Source organism: Mastigoproctus giganteus, chromosome 1 (genome assembly GCF_048544385.1).
Source record: "Mastigoproctus giganteus isolate SK-2022 chromosome 1, ASM4854438v1, whole genome shotgun sequence".
NCBI lineage: Eukaryota > Metazoa > Arthropoda > Arachnida > Uropygi > Thelyphonidae > Mastigoproctus > Mastigoproctus giganteus.
In genome coordinates, this window is record NC_143575.1 from 126,488,074 (window position 1) to 126,507,339 (window position 19,266).

Here is a 19,266-nt window from a genome sequence, read left to right on the forward strand (position 1 = left end):
GATAGATGAAATTCATGAGTTTTTGGGTAGTAAATGGATGGCCAGTGCTCAAAATAAAAGGAACTGGAAAGTTGCTGGAGAGGCCTTCATCCTGCAGTGGATTGAAAATGGCTGATGATGAAGTTAGAAACATAGACACAAAATATTTGTTACAGTTTATGGAAATGATGTTATGATGAACAGTTTAAGTGGTTCCAGAGATTTTTGTGAGATAATTTTTTGCTTGAAAATGAAGAAAGATGCAGTTACCCATCATCATCTGTAAACAATCAAAACATCACTGAAAACCATGACAAGTCATCCTATCAGATCGCTAGCCATATGGAAATTTTGCCTTGACAAAACCGTCAACCAAAACATTGGATAAAATTAATTTTTTCCAACACTCACCGAAATTCTGATCAAACCTTGACCTTGAAGACAACTTAGAAAATAATTAGAACAACTCAGATGAGTGGTGTTCAAGGAAAAATTGAACAATAACTGAGATTCTGTCAAGAAAAACTAAGTTGGGCTTGGCTGATTTTAGGTTGAATTAAGTGGGCATAATCAAATGATTTCCATAATTAAGTGATTAGTAATCAAGTGATTTGAATAATGGAAATATTCATTCATTAAAAATCATCATTTCTCTAGCATTGGAAATTCAAATATAGAAAAACTTTGGCCTGTTTAGTTTAGCAAAAACATATATTAAGTAAAAATCCTCTTAAAACAAATTTCTGTAATGATTAATATGGCATTACAAATATTTACACCCTCTCTGTTCCAGCAATAACATTAGTTCCTTCCAAATGAGTTTTCTCTTAACCTGTAAAAATCGTAAGTGAAGCAAGAAATCTTCCAAACATTTAAAAGATATTTCCTTTTTTGAAATGTAACTTCACAAAAACTGAGAGTGCAGGAAAATTTTCTCCAAAAAAGTCCTGAAATCTTTAAAAGGATTGAAGCAGCTGTTCCAAATTTAGTGTAGTAGTGTTTTGTTGTGTTGGGACTTGGAGGACTCTGGAATCATCATCGTTAGGCCTGAAAGATTCCAAGTGATAAAACAAAACATTCTGAAAATTTGACGTTAATTTGACTTTTCCTCTCGATGTGGAGGGGAAAGAAGTCAGCTTGGTTTTGTATGTGCAGTAATGCTCCATACCTGAAACCAATATAGATTTGGATAAGCGTGGCGAACTGGTGGGAGTTATTCAATTTGCAATTGATTCTAAAACCTTCCACACATTTTTTGGAAGGCGCCTCCATAGCCAGGTGGGCAGGAGCAGCAATGCGTAGCACACACTTCTTGATTAGACTGGGGTTCGAGCCTGTGCCCACCAAATACGGAGGATGCGGAAAGGTCAGGGAATAACCACTGCATATCCCCGGAGCAATATGGCCTTAGTTGCTAATGCTTCTAAAAAAAAAAAAAAAAAAAACCAACATTTTCTGAAAATTTAGTGTATGACTTTTTCTTGTAAAGAAGTGTGCCTCAAAATCTGAAACATACTGAAATTTCTATTTCACTAATTTTAATAAAATTTGGAATGACTCAAGAAATCTTTTTAAAAGACTCCAAAGTAAAATTTCATCAGAATCTGCCAACTGAATGTAGCAACTTAATTGCTACATTTGGAGAGACGTGGTGAAGACAAAACTGTGGCAGTTTATGCATATATGAACGTGCCTGAAAAAAACTAGTTAATAATAGTTGCCTTACTTAACTTTACACTTCATATTTCAAACATGTTTAATTATCAATTAACATACTCAGAGGTGAAACCTTTTATATTGAACTCAATAAGTGATTACCCAAATCTCACCTTGTGATGTTCATGTGATGAGTAGCTGTGAAGTGAAATTTATGTAAAAGTTCTTTTTTTTTTCCTTGTTTTTTTTCCTTTATAATTTACAATAATTTTTTAAAAAATTTGCAGAAAAATATTTCCTGCTACTTATTTTTTGATATAATAATATCTTCTGCATCTATTGCTTATGTATCTCTTGATCCAATTTTATCAAATTCTTGATCTAAATTACAGAGAATTGGACAATGATGGCTGAGAGGCAAAATCTCTAAATCCTCCAATTTAAAAAGCTATTTTTATTCTACCATCTATTACAATCTGTGTCTACATTTATCTGGAAATACAGATAAGAGATGGCAGCACTTACTGTAAGCTTTCATGGCAATTCATATGTGAATGAAACATTATTTGAAACATAACTGAAATAACCTTGAAAAACATAAGTACGCCAGTAAAGATTAAAGCATTTTGTGTAATAATTGAGAAAGTATGATTATTGTTCAAATTTTTTTCATAGCTAGTAATTTTTGTTGGGTACAGTGTTAGTATGTACCAAGGATAACCCAGACTCTTGCTGTATTAGCCAAAAAATAATTAATAATCCAGCTGACCTTTGAATTTTCTCAAGGTGTCAGCCAGAACTACCCATTTGGGTAACTTATTTCAGTAATTAACAAATCACTGGCTAAAACAAAACTTCCTACAATATGGTGTAAATCTCTATCCCCATAATTTGAATTTATGTTCCCTAGTTCTAGAATCATAACTATGAACATTTCGGTTTGAAAACTGTACTCTCTAAAGTTTAGTTAACAAGCTCTGTAGCCTAAATATTCAAAATCTTTTGTTATGTGGGCCCTGTTTTGTTGATCTTATCAGGCTCATAGCACATCTTTAGACCCTTTCAAGAAGCTTGTTATCTTCTTGAGGTGCTGTCTGTATATCTCAACACAGTGTCCAAGTGCAGTCTGACAATTGACTAGTGGCACTATGACCTCCCTATGTCTGTAAGCAAACAATTGATAAATTGTTGAAAAAATACTATGGGTACCCTTACATTTGTCTACACTTCACAAAGAAGTTAATGTCCACCCTATTTTAACCCTCCCCAAAAAAATCTTTTTCATACTTTACTGTTCTAAATTCAGGCTCACAAAATGTTTAAGTTATTTTGGGATTGCTCCTCCTCATATAAATTTTACATTTCCATATTACTGCATTAAAATATAGGTTCCACTTTTCTGACCATCCTTGAAGCCTATCTAGTTTATACTGAAATAGTATTGATCATTAACCACTCTCTAGATCAGCGTTTCCCAAACTGTTTTAGTCATGGAACACTTTTCATCTCACAATATTTATGGAACACTTACGAAACAGAATTTTAGTGGGAGCCAAAGAACTGTTTGCTAATATTTTCTTACATATGATGTACTGTGCATCATAACATTTTTATTTCCAACACATGTAAAGACGAAATTCAAATAACTGTCATCATACTTTCGTTTTTGTCTTTTATTAGTTGGTTCCTGTTTTTTTACTTCGGATTTTTGGGGAACAAAAGGCTGTGATTGTTCATCCTCATCTTGAAGTGTGACAATATTGTGTTCATTTTCATCGACCACAGTTAGCATTAGCATTAGCATTAGTAGAGGCATATGATGCAAGAAAGCAAGCTTATTCAGCATCAGCCAAAAAAAAAAAAAAAAAAACCACCACTACTCCCATTTCACCCCTCAATTCGTTCGAAATACCTGTCCAGCTGAGCCTTAAATTTGTTTAGGCTATCAACTTCAACAACAAGCGATGGAAGTCTATTCCACAAACCAACTGCCCGCTGGCTAAAGGCGAATTTCCGCACATCTATCCGACGTCCGTCCTTCCTCAATTTGAATTTATGCCCTCTCAGGTGATTATTCTGAGCAAGAGGAAGAATCCCATCGGCATTGAGCATGCTCAAGCCATTCAAAGCCTTGTACACCTCTATCAGATCACCTCGGCGATGCCTAGTCTCCAGGCTCTGTAATTTGCAAAACTTAAGCCTTTCTTCGTAAGAGCAACCCTTTGTTCCATTCACTAATCTTGTTGCCCTTCTCTGTACTCGTTCCAGCAGCTCTACATCCTTCTTGAAATGAGGCCTCCAGACCTGTATACAGTACTCAAGGTGTGGCCTGACCAATGCCTTATACAAGGGAATAATCACATCACTGTCCCTGCTAGAAAAATTCCTGTATATCATTGACAAGACACCATGAGCTACTCTTGCAGCTCGTCTGCACTGCTCAGAGAACTTCATATCTGCCTGCACAATTACCCCCAGGTCCTTTTCATTCTCTACCACTGTCAGCGTAGTACCACAGAGTTGATACGTTGATCTGGGGTTACTGTTTCCCATATGTAGTACTTTACATTTGTCAATGTTAAACTTCATTTGCCACCTCTCAGCCCATCTGCTCAACCTTTCCAGATCCTGTTGCAGCAGCATAGTATCAGTAGTGTCCTTAACAACCCTGCCAACCTTTGTATCGTCTGCAAACTTGGACATTAAGCCTGATACACCATCATCAATATCATTTATAAATACAGAAAACAACAATGGACCCAACACTGAACCCTGAGGAACTCCACTAATAACTTTAGTCCACGTTGAGCAGTGTCCATTGATTACCACTCTCTGTCTTCTGCCACTCAACCATCCCTTTATCCATAGCAGCAATTTGCCTCGAATGCCACACTTCTCCAATTTGTGCAGCAGTCTTCCATGCGCAACAGTATCAAAAGCCTTTCTAAGATCCAAATATATAATATCAAAGTTATTCCCTGCATCCAGTTCTTTTGTGACTACATCATAGTATCCAATCAAATTGGTCAGACAAGACCTGCCCTTAACAAACCCATGCTGTGTCTGAGCTATAACTGAATTCTTGTCCAGATGATCCTGCAGTGCTTCTTTAACCAGTGCCTCCATTAATTTTCCTGGAACCGAAGTTAAACTAACAGGTCTATAATTACTTGTGTCAGCCTTTGATCCTCCTTTGTGAATTGGGGTTACATTTGCACATCTCCAGTCCATGGGTACCTCCCCTGAGTCCAAAGAAGCTCTCATAATTATGGCTAGGGGTTTGCTTACTTCCTTTGCTGCCTCCTTTAATATAACTGGATAGATCCCATCCACCCCAGGTGCCTTTTTTATGTTTATCCTCAACAATTTCTCCTCCACTTTCCTCTCAGTTATTAGAAAATCATCTAGCTCACTGTCAATGTTTACTTCACCTACGACATTCCCCTTCCTGAATAACTCCTCATGTGTGAATGTAGATGCAAAATACTCGTTTAGATTGTTAGCCACCTGAGCTGGATCCTCAACTGTTGAACCATCAACATCCAGTGGACCAATCTGATTCATCCCTTTCCTTCTTGAGTTTAAATAGGTAAAGAACTCTTTTCTGTTTTTCTTTGCATCCTTTGCCAAGGATTTCTCATAATCTGCCTTTGCCTGCCTAATCTCCTTTGTGACTTGGTTACAGACCAACTTATATCTATCATAGGCTTCCACGTCACCCATTAATTTGTATGTATCCCATGCATTTTTCTTCTCTGCCATATGTCTCATTAGTTCATCTGACAACCATTTAGGCCTGAACCTTGAACAATATTTCTTGGTTGGTATGTAAAGCCTGGTAGCTTCCAAGATTAGTTCCTTGAATGCTTCCCATTTTGAATTTGCTGTTGGTAACATCATCAGTTGGTCCCACTGTATAGAATTTAAATACTGTCTCAGACCATCATAGTCGCCTTTACGAAAGCAAAAACCCTTCCCTTTACCTCTGATGGTAGTTACCTCCTTGAGTAAATCCCACTTCAGCACACTGTGATCACTGCCACCCAGTGGTTCGTTTATCTGCAGATTCCTAATGCATGAAGAATCACTACTGATAATCAGATCAAGAGTATTACTCCCTCTAGTTGCCTCCCGAACATGCTGGTGTAGAAAACAATCATCCAATAAATCCACAAAAGCCTTGCTAGTGTGTGAGTGACCAACCCACAAATTCCAGTCAATATCTGGGAAATTAAAATCCCCCATTATAAGACTCTCTGATTTACTGGCCCATTCTATTTCCCTGTACAGTATCTTATTATACTCATCAGAGTCATTAGGCCTATAGCACACTCCTACTCTCAATTTTGATTTACCTATGCTTATGTCACACCAAACTGACTCAACACTGCACTGTCCAGCGATGTCGACTGGCTTCGCTTCCTTGGTTTTTATGTGTTTCTTAACTAATAGCATAACCCCTCCCCCCTTCCTATCCTGTCTATCCTTTCTGTAGACGTTGTACTCCCCAAATTCCAGTTCTGCATCCCTTATATCTGTGTGACACCACGTCTCTGATATCCCAACAATATCTGCCTTTGATGTTTTGAGTAATAGCTCAAATTCATCAAATTTATTTACTAAACTCCTAGCATTAGTGTACACGCAAGTATACATGCACCTGTTTCTATTCTTAGCTACCCTAACACAACCCATGTGTTTACTTGTACTGCAATGACTTCCAGCAGTCTCTGAAATATCCTGCATCTTGTTTTTCAGGCTTCTGCTCATTCCAATAGAAGCAGTGCAAGAATCTCTTTCACCTCTGCCAGTGGCTACTGTTAATCCATTAGTCTTTGTCTCCCCCCAAGCTAGCAGTTTTCCGACCCACCTAACACTGCCTCGATAGCATCAGCAAATATTCTTGCACCCTTTCTATTTAAGTGTATCCCATCCCTGTAGAAGCAATCTCTCCTGTTAACAAGTACAGTCCAGGCTGAAAAAAATTCTACCCCTTCAGCCTTGCACAATCTTTCCAGGGCCGAATTGATCGACAGTTGCAATGCTAGAAGTACTTGCTTCTCGTTTTAAAGTTCCTTTTTTTCAACCACAAATCCATGTCATTTATTTTAATAATAATGTTTCGAAATACTGATAATTATCAAAAAAAAATTTATTCAAGGAAGTGTGAGTTTAGTTATGATATCAGTTCGCCTCCCCCTCTCCTTCACCCCATGTACTCAAGGCTAAATCGCATATGAATGGCATATTAGATCACCACATTACTACTTTTTCATAGCTGTCATTACCTCTACACATACTTCTCTATGCAAAAACCCACCAAAATTGTTCCGCGGGCTATTTGATTATTAGTTTATACCAGTATATTAATAACTGGAAAAAAAAAAAAAAAAAATTGGTGTACACTACAACTATGCAAAATTCATTTATTTTATTTTATTTACTTTTTTTTTTTTATTATTATTATTATGATTATTCACAGAACACTTGTTCACATCTCATGGAGCATAGTTTGCGAAATGCTGCTCTAGATCTTGAGCATCTAAATCTTGACATCATTGGCTCATTCTGAAGCATTAGTGACATCTCTCCTTCTCCACCCCCCCCCCCTTCTGTCCTGCAACCACCCTGAATTCCAGGTAAGACCTTACATGTTCATACTGTAGCCAGCTTATACACTAACCTCTCATGTGGACTGAGTGAAATGATCTACTAAAATCCAAATAAGGTTGAAATTATTTCCTTCCTGCATTTTTCTCATGAGTGACTCAAAATTGCTAACCCGGTTAGTTACACGTTGATCTTTCCTTTATGGAACTGTACTGTGTTTCCTTTAGAATACCATATCTATAAAAATTCTCTGTATTGCACTCTTGAACCCTTTATCTCCATGATTTTCTTGTTTCTATAAAGATTTTTTCTTTAATTCATTATTTATGGCTAGAAGATTGTTTTGTAAATGTTAACATAAAAATAAGTTAACATTTAGTAGTCATATGACCTTTCACAATGTGTGACAAGCTATTGTGCTCTTGGCCTCCAATTTAAAAATTAATTTTTGTGATTTTGGATTTGACATTTCTTCAAAATGTATACATTTTGAAGAAATGTTTTTTTTTTTTTAACTAGTAACTAAGTTCTTTTAGTGTTGTGATGTCCAAGTAAATTGATATGAAGGCTAGTGAAAATCTACGTACTTCAACCTACATACAATGAAATCTGACTTGAATTTCTTGGAGACATATGGATAATTCTGAGACGATATGTAATGCATCCTGTACCACTTCTTTGGTGAATGAATTGCCATCCTTTTTTGCACTTCAACTTCACGCACATTCATTGTAACAAGGTCAGCAATTCAGTTGCAAAAAAAGTACCACAAAAAAAATTTCGAGAAATTAAAAATAGGTTTCTACTCTATGCAGTTTGTAGTTCTTAGATTTTCACTATTCTCAAAAATAACTGCATTACATTTCATTACAGTAAAAACACAGAAACAGTATTTTTAAGTCAAACAAGAAACTTAGGAAGATTCTAATTTTTAGTCATATTCTACATTAAGAAATACTAATATTATTATTATTACTACAGACCATTTTCAGGATAGTGAAGATTTACGAAGCTGTTAAAGATGAATAAAATTCACTTGAATTTTATTCATCAGTGAGGATATAATTTTGATTCAGTTATGATTGGGGAAAGTTCACTGAAACCCTTTTTCCACTGCCATTTGGTTGTAGCAGAATAATGGTCACTGCATCCAGTGCTGTCAGCTTCAACATTATTGGCTCCATCTTTAAAATTATTTACTTCCAGGAATGTCAAAACCAGAATAAGCCCTAATACAAACAGCTTCAATGAGCTGTCTTTGCCCTCCAATTTCTCGTTTCTGTAACTCATGTCTGTGGCCTGGGCTCAGGATAGCTGAGTCCCCTCCTTCCCCCAAATGCACCTATTAAAATCAGCCACACTACTTCTCTTACAGTGTAAATTGGCAGTTATCTACTTACACATAAATCATATATTTGCATGATTATACAGGAAACAGAACATTGGACTCTTCAGTTGAAACTAATACTGAAATAATAACAAGATTAGATAAAATAACTGCAAAATTACATAGTGAATAAGAACGCCACCCTCTGAAATCATAATGAGAGTGGTCGAGTGGATGGCCATTGTCCTCTAGATCAATTTGCACCCAAATTACTTAGACTGCCAACTAATAGCTGAGCTTAATCACATGGAAACTATGAATTAGAGTAAAGTAGGATGGTAGTAATGAGAACTACACCTCTGCAGATGCAATACCAATTACAGGTAACATTTTTTTTAAATATGCTGTAGGACCATTTGTCCTCCATGTAACAGGCAAAGCTTTAAAGAGCAATACTACTTGTTTGTTAATTCAATATTATGTAGCATGCAGTAAAGCTTGACATTTTTGTTCAAATCACCTTTAAATTTTGTTGGGAAGTGTTTCCCTAACCAAGCAATCACATTTTATGTAATCAGATCATTAGTTTGTAGTGCAGTATGAGACTTATGAAGTGCCACCATGCAATAGTGTTTAGTTCTATAAACGTGAAAATAAAAAATAAAATAATTCTTTGATATAGAGAGTGCATTTACTTTAGAATTGATAAGATCAAAGCAATGAGAGATAACAATAATTTAAAGATTTTAATAAGAAAATATGATAGTAACAAAAAAGGTCTGTGCATTGGTAATAAGTGTACTGAAACAAATCTTGTCACTACCAATGAAGCATAAAAGTATGAAATAAAACTTTATTAAAAAATACCATAAAAACAATACAAATTTTACAGAATAGTAATAAAATATACACAGATAAATGCTGAAAGTAGAAAAAGTACTAAAAGCGATAAGAACAAAAAACAAAATATACATTAAGTACATTTGGAACAGTGTGTCCTTTATCAACTTGGAAAACAAGTAGTATGAACATAACATCATTATATTCTGCTGAGAGGCAACATATATTCATGTGTTACACAAAAACCAATGCAAATAGTTGAGGGAAAGGGAGGAGACAAAAAATCAGCTGTCAGACTGCAGAAGTAGGCTGATGTACATTTGCCACATTATATGCTCACTATCTTGCATCGTGCTGTAGAATAACTGCTTCCATATGAACTTATAATGTGGCAAATGTATGTTGGCCTATTTCTGCAGAGTCTGACACCTAATGTTTTGTCGTCATCGCCCTACCCCCCCCCCTTTTTTTTTTTGAACTGTTCACAGTTTGCACTGGTTTGTTGGAGCACATCATATACATTGCACCTCTGCAGAATATAATATTATATTATTCTAATTTTCTTCTAAGTTGATAAAGGGGCACATCACTCCAAAAACTACTTAATGTATATTTTGTTCTGATGCAAAGAAAAGACATCAGTTGAGCTTGGTTTGCCTGCTAGACCTAAAATAAACATCCACAGGCCGTACAAGCAAAAAAACTCATGACTCGCACTGAAAATGTCCACAGGCATTTCCGTCTGAGTCACGGTGTGTTCCTGGATGATGTATTTAAAGCTGAGTAATCAAAAATTCTACCTACCAGCCACTTGATTTTAATCCCCTTCAGTTAAGCCACTTGAGCCAACTTAGAATACACCTGCTCTCTTCAACTGCCTGTAGCAGGGTAGTTGATCATTGGATTGAACTTCCATCTGGTATTATAGAAGTAGGTAGTTTGAATAAGTTCAAGGAAGAACTGGACAAACTGTTAAAGATGATGGATAGGTGATAGGAGGAGTGTTGTTTTCTCTTTTTTATTATTTTTATATATATATTTATTTTAGTTTATTTATTTTAAATTATGCTGTGTAAGCTTGCTCTTTCTTGTACCATTTCCTAATACTAACCATAACACTTGACACTTAACTAGTATACTTAAGTTTTGAATCTGGGCAAGCTTTTTGATTCTCAGACTACCTTAAGAAATGCTACTTCCTTCCCTCCCCACCTCATCATACCCTTTTTATATACATTCCATTGTGAAACTTGTCTTCCCCTATTTATGGACAACACCAAGTTTCTGTTAGCCCTGTTACATCAGTATTAGTTGTCCTTACCAGGAGTTCATGTCCACTCATTTTATTGACAACACTCTTGGCATTACTGCAGATACAGTTTAGACAAAAGGCTAGCATTAGTAGTGTAACAATCAAGAAAGCAAACTCACACAGCATGAGCAAAAAAAAAATACAATGTCCATTGATTACCACTGTCTTCTTAACTCAGCCATCTCTTTATCCAGCAGCAGTCTTTGATGACCAGCACTTCAAATTCATCAAATTTATTTACTATGCTTCTAGCATTGCTGTACATACAAGTATACATGCACCTGTCCTTAGTTACACTAACACAGTCTGTGTTTACTTGTTTTATGACTCCCAGCAGTCCCTGAAATCCCCAGCGCCTTTCTTTCAAGGCTGCTGCTCATTCCAATAGAAGTGCAATAATTGCTTTCACCTCTGCCTGCAGTTGTTGTTAATCTGTTAGTCTGTGTTCTCCCCTCTCAAGCTAGCACTTTTCTGCCCCACCTAACACTGCCTCCATAGCATCAGCAAATATTCTTGCACCCTTTCTATTTAAGTGTATCCCATCCCTGTAGAAACAATCTCTCCTGTTAACAAGCACAGACCAGGCTGAGAAAAATTCTACCCCATTAACCTTGCACAATCTCTCCAGTGCCGAACTGATTGACAAGGCTCTCATTATATACTCCCTTCTATCTTCCCTGGGCAGAATTGCAGACACTTTCAAATTTAACCCTAACTTGCAACTTTTTTCCAACATTGACCTGTGCTTGTTAAGTAAGTCCACAGATCTACTCTTAATGTCATTTCATTTGCGCCAACGTGTACAACAATATTACCTTTTCTGTTAAAAGATATGTGTTCTATAACATTATCAACTTTTTCCCTTCGCAGGCATACTCTGGTTTTATTCCACCTATCCTTTTTACATAATATATTTCCCTTTTCCCTGATGAGTCACCAACAATACCTAACTCTTGTGGGACCAGCACATTCTGCCTTGGGTGTTGCCTGATGATCAAGTGCAAGCTATGACATTGAACTCAACTCTGGTTCTTGTATTGTTGAATATTGTGGCATTTAAAGTAATTGAACCTCTTTCTCTAGTACTATCTTCTTGTCCATTACAGACATCATGACACTCAGTACATCTTGCCCGTATTGGCTTTTGTGGCCACATGCAAGAATTCTTGAGATATGAGTGACCATAAATTGCATTCATGTCATTAAATTTACAAGATATTAAAGAAATTCAGCAAGAACAAAAACTAATCTAACTAAGCTTGCTACTGAGCATAAGAATATAATCCACTGGAAAAACTGAGCTAAAACTTGTGAATTCTCTGTAACTGCCAGCTGTTATTAATATTGTTAGACCAGGATAAAATTTTATTTTTCTATAAATTCTTTTACTAGTTATTTCACTCTGTGCTAAGGTTTGAGAATTTCATATAATGTTGGCAGTTTAACAAATAAGGCATTAATGAGTTATGATTTGTTGGCATTAAGCACTAATAATTCACAACTACTATAAGGATTGTTATACTGAATACCGTGTTAGCTAGCAGGTATATATTTATCATGACACATTTATTTGTGTGCGTGAATCCATCTAAAATAAATATTTCCAGTAATAGCTGATCGTTTGAAATATTTATATTAAGAACCAAACAGATTCAGAGATAAATGCTTCACTACTTATTGGTCACTATTATAGTAGAGGTTGACTTTAGTTTGTTAAGTGGGCTAAATTAAATTTGTTAATTGTGAAACAACACTCACAATGCCAGCCTGTTCAAAACAGTACACTGCAATGAAGCCACAGGATTTTGCTGCACTGGCTTGGGGGGGGGAGAAAGAGTAGATGAGAAAATACAAATTATTTGCTGCTTCCCTGATCACATTGGTAACTATCCAGTTGACCTTTGAATTTATCCAAACTGTCAGCTTAAACAACCCATGAAGGCAATATAGTCTAAACATTTTCCCCTGTAATTTGAATTTATGTGCCCGGGTTCTGGAAATCTCTATAACAATGAAAATTTTGCCATTCATTTTACTATCTCCTCTCTGAGGTGCCTGGTGGCCAAGCTCTGTAGCCCACATATACGGAGTCTTTCCTCATATGGTCACCCTTTTGCCAATCTCACCATGTGAGTTGCCCGTCTTTGGACCCTTACATGAAGCTCAATGTCTTTTTTCAGATGAGGTCTCCATTCTTGAACATGCTATTCCAGATGCGGTTTTACAATTGCCTTATAGGATAATGTTCGATAAATCATTGATAGGCTACCATAGGCTTTCCTGGCGCAAATATAATCTTTACACTGCTCAGAAAACTTCATATCTCCCCATATTCCCAGATCCCTTTCTTCCTCTACTGTTTTCAATTGAACCCCACCAAATGTATATTATTATTATTATTATTATTATTAGCCATATGGTACAAGGAAGCCTGAGGCTTATGCTGCACCAGCCAAAAAAAAAAAAAATTCCCCAGTTACCCCCATGTGTGTGTGTGTGTGTGTGTGTGTGTGTGTGTGTGTGTGTGTGTGTGTGTGTGTGTGTGAGAGAGAGAGAGAGAGAGAGAGGGGTATCACCAAGAAAGAGAAGAATGATGATATCCAGCTCAGGACCCTGGGTTTGCCAAGCCCATACTCACCAGATGTGAGCCCCCGGGGTTAGGGGTTGCTATTTCCCAAGTGTAAGATCTTGCATTTTGCTGCATTAAAACATAGCTGCCATCTTTGAAGTCTGTTCAGATCATCCTGAAGGAGTGCTGCTAGGCTTGATTATTAATGACTCTACCAATCATTACATCGTCTGCAAATTTTGCACTTCTTAGCACTCCCTTCTATCCCATTGTCAATGTTGTTTAAATCAGAAACAACAATGATCGAAGAACCGATCCCTTGGGGACCCACTTCTTACTTTACACCAATCTGAAGAATATCCATTAATCACAACCCTCTGCCTTCTTCCCTGAAGCCGCCACCCTATTTATACAGTAATCTCTCACTAGGGACTTAGTCAAATGCCTTTCTAAAATTCAAATAAACTACATCCAGTCATGAATAACTGTCAAAATAGCTTACTAAACATGGTTTTCCCTTAACATATTGTGTGTTATTCAGAATACCATATCTATCTAAATATTACTGGATTGCACTTAATCATTGTTTCTAAGATTTTCCCTACCACTGAAGTCAGGCTTAGTTACCTACTACAGTAGTTAACTGTCTGTAGTTACCAACTTCGCTCTTAGCACTGCATTTATATATTGCTGATATGGTGGCACTTCTCCAATCCAAAACAATACCTCTCAAGTCCAAAGATGCCCTCATAATTAACTAAAGTGGCTCAGTACACTCTGTTGCAGCCCCCCTCAAAATTACTGGGTATATGCCATCAACTCCAGGAGCCTTACTTGTCTCTATGCTCAAAAGTTGTTTCTAATAAATAGTCATTTGTAATTTAGAAATCACTAATTTCATATGACTCAGCCTCACTTGCACAGCCTCTTCTTAGCATGATAGGTCCTTCTTCAGTAAAGACAGATGAAAAGTACCTGTTCAGTTCATTCAGGAGGCTAGGAAGGCACATGGTGTCCTGTCTATTTTTATATGATCTTTGCTCTTTGAATATTTTTGTTAGAAGGAAGGAAAATCATTTTGAATATTTTCGTTAGATTCTTTGAATTGCGTTAATTTGATTTTTAATTGATTATTTAATTATTCATATTTTACTCTAATGTACCGGTAAGTTGTCGGTTTTTTCCATTTTAATTTCTGGAGGGTATCATACAGAAGTGTTCTACGCACTATATTGAGGTAAACTCCTCTTATCATTTTACTAATATTATTATCAACATAGAACATATTGAGTGGTACAGATCTGATTCATACTATCTAATAGGATCTTTGCTCATAGGAAGTAGGACATCATAATCCCTCTATCCAAGATGATGGTTAAGCCTCATTTGGAGTATTGCATTCAGATCTGGAGACCATATCTAAAAACAGACATTGATCTTCAGTGAGTTCAAAGAACAGAAACCAGATTAGTGGTGATTGCAAATCAATGCACATATGAAGACTGTCTTAGAAGATGTGGACGGCAAAATTTGATAACTAGACATATAAGAGAAGCTCTGATTGAAGCATATAAAATGCTGAAAGGGTTGAATAAAATGAATGAGGATGATCTGCTTTCCTTCTTTGGCAAGACAAGAACCAGGAAGTAGAAATAAATATAAAATCTCTGAGAATAACACAAGGCTATATCTCATGAAATTCACCTATGGGAAACAGGTTGTCAAACACTGTAACCAGTTGCCTCCCAAAGTAGTAAAGACAATGAGTTTGGCTAAATTCATAACAGAATTAGATTGTTATCTTGTGGGAATGATAATAGTATGAATATTCTGTTTTGTTTTATTAATGTATTTTATATAATTTTTTCTAATTTAATTTTATTTATTTATTTATTTATTTATTTTTTTTTTTTAGCTGGCAAAAAAAATGTCCACTTCCTTGCATGATTTCACTCTACTAATACTAAATGATGGCAGATTTCACTTCCAATTCAATGCAAGACTGAATGAAAAGGTCTATCTTCAATAACAAACTAGTAGTAGTTGCAGTTGCTAACCAATAGCAATATCAACTGACAGACAACAATGTGTGATAAATCACAGACTTCCGTGATAGTCACAGGAATAGTAAACTTGTGATGATTAGTCAAAATTATGCTACTCATTTTGGGGATCCCTGGGTTCAATTTCTGTTTATGGCTGGAGGACTTTATGAAATCATCTTCAGTGGAGACTGTATTAGTATTAGCTATGTAGTGCAAGGAAGCCATAGGTTTTTGCTGCATTCACTGAAAAAGATAAAATAAATTATGCACTTCCCTCCTCACATAGGTAACTATCTAGTTAACCTTTGAAAACTGTGGGCATCAATTACCTCTGCAAGAAACTTGTTCCAGCAACCAGCAAAAATCTTCCTATAATCTAGTCTAAACCTCTTCCCCTGTAATTTGAATTTATGGTTCCTAGTTCTGGAATTCTTTATAACGGAAAATTCTGCCTTCATTCATTATACTAACCTCTCTCAGAATCTTATAAACCTTAATCAAGTCACCTCTACTCTGTGGCCCACTTAATTGAAGTCTTTGCTTTCCTTGTATATTTGTCCTTTGCTAATCTGTATCAGTGCTGTCAGATGATGGGGGTTGGGGTAGGATTTCCCCTTGACGTATTCCAGATTTTTCAGCCAGCACAGCATTGTAGGTCATGTGAACACACATCTATGCACAGAATATATCATTATTATACAGATATGAGTAACAGGTTCCAGTGCTGTAAATAACAATAATTTGGATTGTTGTTTTTTTTTTTTTTTACTTTAAAAGTCGTCAGCGGCGGGGATATGCTAATCATTTACTAAATAAGGATGCTGACTCATTACAGCAATTCCAACTTTAAAAATACTATGAAAGAACTATAAAACAATAACAGTTGCAAGAACTATTAAACATGATGTCTAGCAGCACTTAATCATTTTTCAACATCAATTTAGTATGTTTTCAGCCCCAGAATTGGAAACAATATAGTTAGAATGAGGAAATAATGAATGCAGTTGGGGAAAATCTGATATTATACTCTATCATAAACTTCCTACTTTTTGACGTCAGTAGATTAAAAAAAGACATTGTTTAGGAGTTGGTATGTATATCATCTTGTTTTTATCACAGCAGGTACCTTTAATTCCCTATTAGATTGTAGAGCTATCCTCAGTAGACAATTTCCTCACAAATGAGAAAGAATAGAGGTAACTGCTGTGCCATGGAATCTTGCCCTTATTTGCTAAGAGGGAAAATTGCTGAAATCATTAGATTCTTCAATATGTAAGGAAAATATCTAATCAACTTTCCATATTACCTGTCCATCCCCTCTAATAATTTGTCTAGTATTTCTTTTAATAGTCAACTTATTTATAAAGCAGCTGTTCTTGTCTATGTTCTTAATGATTTTAATTTATCTTACCATGTCTTTATTGTCGTGGCCACATAATGATAAAGACATAGCTTGTGTAAATTTTCAGTCTGATTTTTATGGTAAGCTTCTTGTAATTTTTTTTTATTTGCTTTAACTTAATTTTGGATTTTTGAATTAGATTCCTAATCAGTCATTTGCTAAATTTTTTTCATCATCTCTTGGGTAACTTAGATCTGTGTAGGCAATGCCCAAAGTAGGGGAAAATAATAAAGTTAGTGGGAAAAATTGTTTCTCTTAAGATGGGGAGAAAATTGACATCATGGTTTGTAAATTTCTTCAGTAAGCTTTAGCCTATTTCAAGTCCACTCAAATTATAATTTTCAGGAATCCCAAAAAGTAGCAAAAGTCCACTTCAAACACTGGGTCTAGAATAGAGAATTTGGCTAAGGTAAAGAAAGGCAACATGAGAACCACAGGATACTTTGGGAAACTTTTACCGGTCAAAAGCGTTTCCCGGTACTGGAGCTTCTCCCTGCATTCTCAGTAAACAGATGGTATGTGTAGTGGCAGTAGAAGTTGATAACAATGTATTGATTATTTTTTTTTCTTATTATTAAAAGCAGATTATCGGAGTTCATGAGTGGGCTGAAATTTACTTATGGGAACACCCTTAAGACTGCCTCAGTCTTAGGGTGTTTATCCCCCCTTCCCACTGTTTTAACTCAATACAAAAATTACTTCTACAGACAGTGCATGTTATCAGTAGTTGCAGTAGAAGTCGTTTTCCTATCGAGTTAAAACAGTGAGAAGGGAGATAAACACCCTGAGACTGAGGCAGTCTGAAGGGTGTACCCATAAGTAAATTTCAGTCGAGAATGCATTAATTAGTTTTTTCTTATTATTAAAAGCAGATTATATTGATTAAAAAATAATCAATACATCGTTATCGACTTCTACTGCCATTATCGATAACACGTACCATCTGTTTACCGAGAATGCAGGGAGAAGCTACAGTACCGGGAAACGCGTGTGACCGCTAAAAGTTTCCTGTGGTTCTTGTGGTGGGTTTCTTTACCTTCGCCGAGAATTTTTTTAGTACAGACCTAGACATGTCTTATAAGATTTGACTTGCTGTCTTTCGTGTAATGAGTTAAATTTTTGTGCTTCAGATGGAGAATATATTCCTCATTTTGCATTTCTTGAAGAATGTAATCTCTATAATGTACTATATATATGACAAAAAAAAAAAAAAAAAAATCAGCCCTCATTGTATGCAGAACTGAACTTCCCTTGCAGAATTTTAAAAAATCTCAACAAAATTTCATACCTAGTTATCTAATTTATGTGTTTTAAAGAACTATGCATCATTTTAGGAAGGGTGTAGATCTGCTGGATCTACATCCTTCCTAAAATACAAGGAAGGGCAACCAGATGTGTGAAGGGAACAAAAGGGTGCTCTTACTTAGAAAGGCTTCAATTCTGCAAATTGCAGTGTCTCCAGACTCTGCAAAATAGGTGCAAGGTCATCTGATTGAGGTGTTTAAGGCTTTTAAATGGATTGAGCAAGATCAGTGCTGATGACATTCTTCCTCTTAATGAGATTGCATACATAGTGGGGCATAAATTCAAATTGATGGATAGACAGTAGAGTTTTGCCTTTGGCCAGTTGGTGATTGATTGTTGGAATAAACCTCCATCTGTTGTTGTTGTGGAAATGGATAGTTTGAATAAATTCAAGGAATAAAAAATTGGAGATGGACAGGTGAACTGAGCGTTTTTTTTTTTTTTTTTGTTTGTTTTTGCTGATTCTTTATAAGCTAACTTTCTTGCATCATGTGCCACTACTAATAATGATATTATAATTCCTATTGTTTTTAATTATGTTTATACTTTTTAATTAATATACTGAGTTTAACTCAAATAAGAAATTGCTGATCTCTCTCTCTCTCTCGACAAAAACTGAACAAGACAACTGAAAAATCATTGAAGGCACTTTGAAAGAACTTTTTTTTTTTTAAGAATCAATTTCAGTTTGTGGAAACAGCACTTATAGTGCATATGTTAAACTAGTTAACACCTAAAGTAATGGAAATTGTTTGTGTTGAGATAACAAAGGAAACATTCACTCATATTGTTTTTTCCCCCCAGTCATATAATATGTGAAATTGTATCACACAGCTAAAGAACCAGAGAACAACTCTTTTTAAATTAATTACATGACAACAATACGATATGGTTAATCAGTGGAAAAGCTGATTTTGTAGCTTCACTGATCTTGCATAAAACAACAAAAGATGATTTTATGTTAGGAATGCATGAACAATACAATAAAGTGCTTAAATGATCACCTTTCATTTTAATCTCAATCAAGAGATTTATTATAACTTCAAATAAAGAGGATTTTTTTTTTTAATATTCACATTAACCATCACAGAAACATACATTGTTTAAAATCCATTAGTAGTCACCTTACTTTACATTACCTTACCTTATCTGATCTGATATAAAGTATATAAAAAAATGTGTAATCTTATACAAACTGATTTTCTTGTCAGTCATCAAAAT

General features: G+C 35.6%; 1 protein-coding gene across 1 annotated transcript in view; it reads left to right on the plus strand.

Moving 5' to 3' along the window:
- The window catches only part of Uggt (UDP-glucose-glycoprotein glucosyltransferase), an 820,111-nt gene that overhangs the window by 605,664 nt on the left and 195,181 nt on the right, over positions 1-19,266 (plus strand). The gene's annotated exons all lie outside the window — the stretch shown is intronic.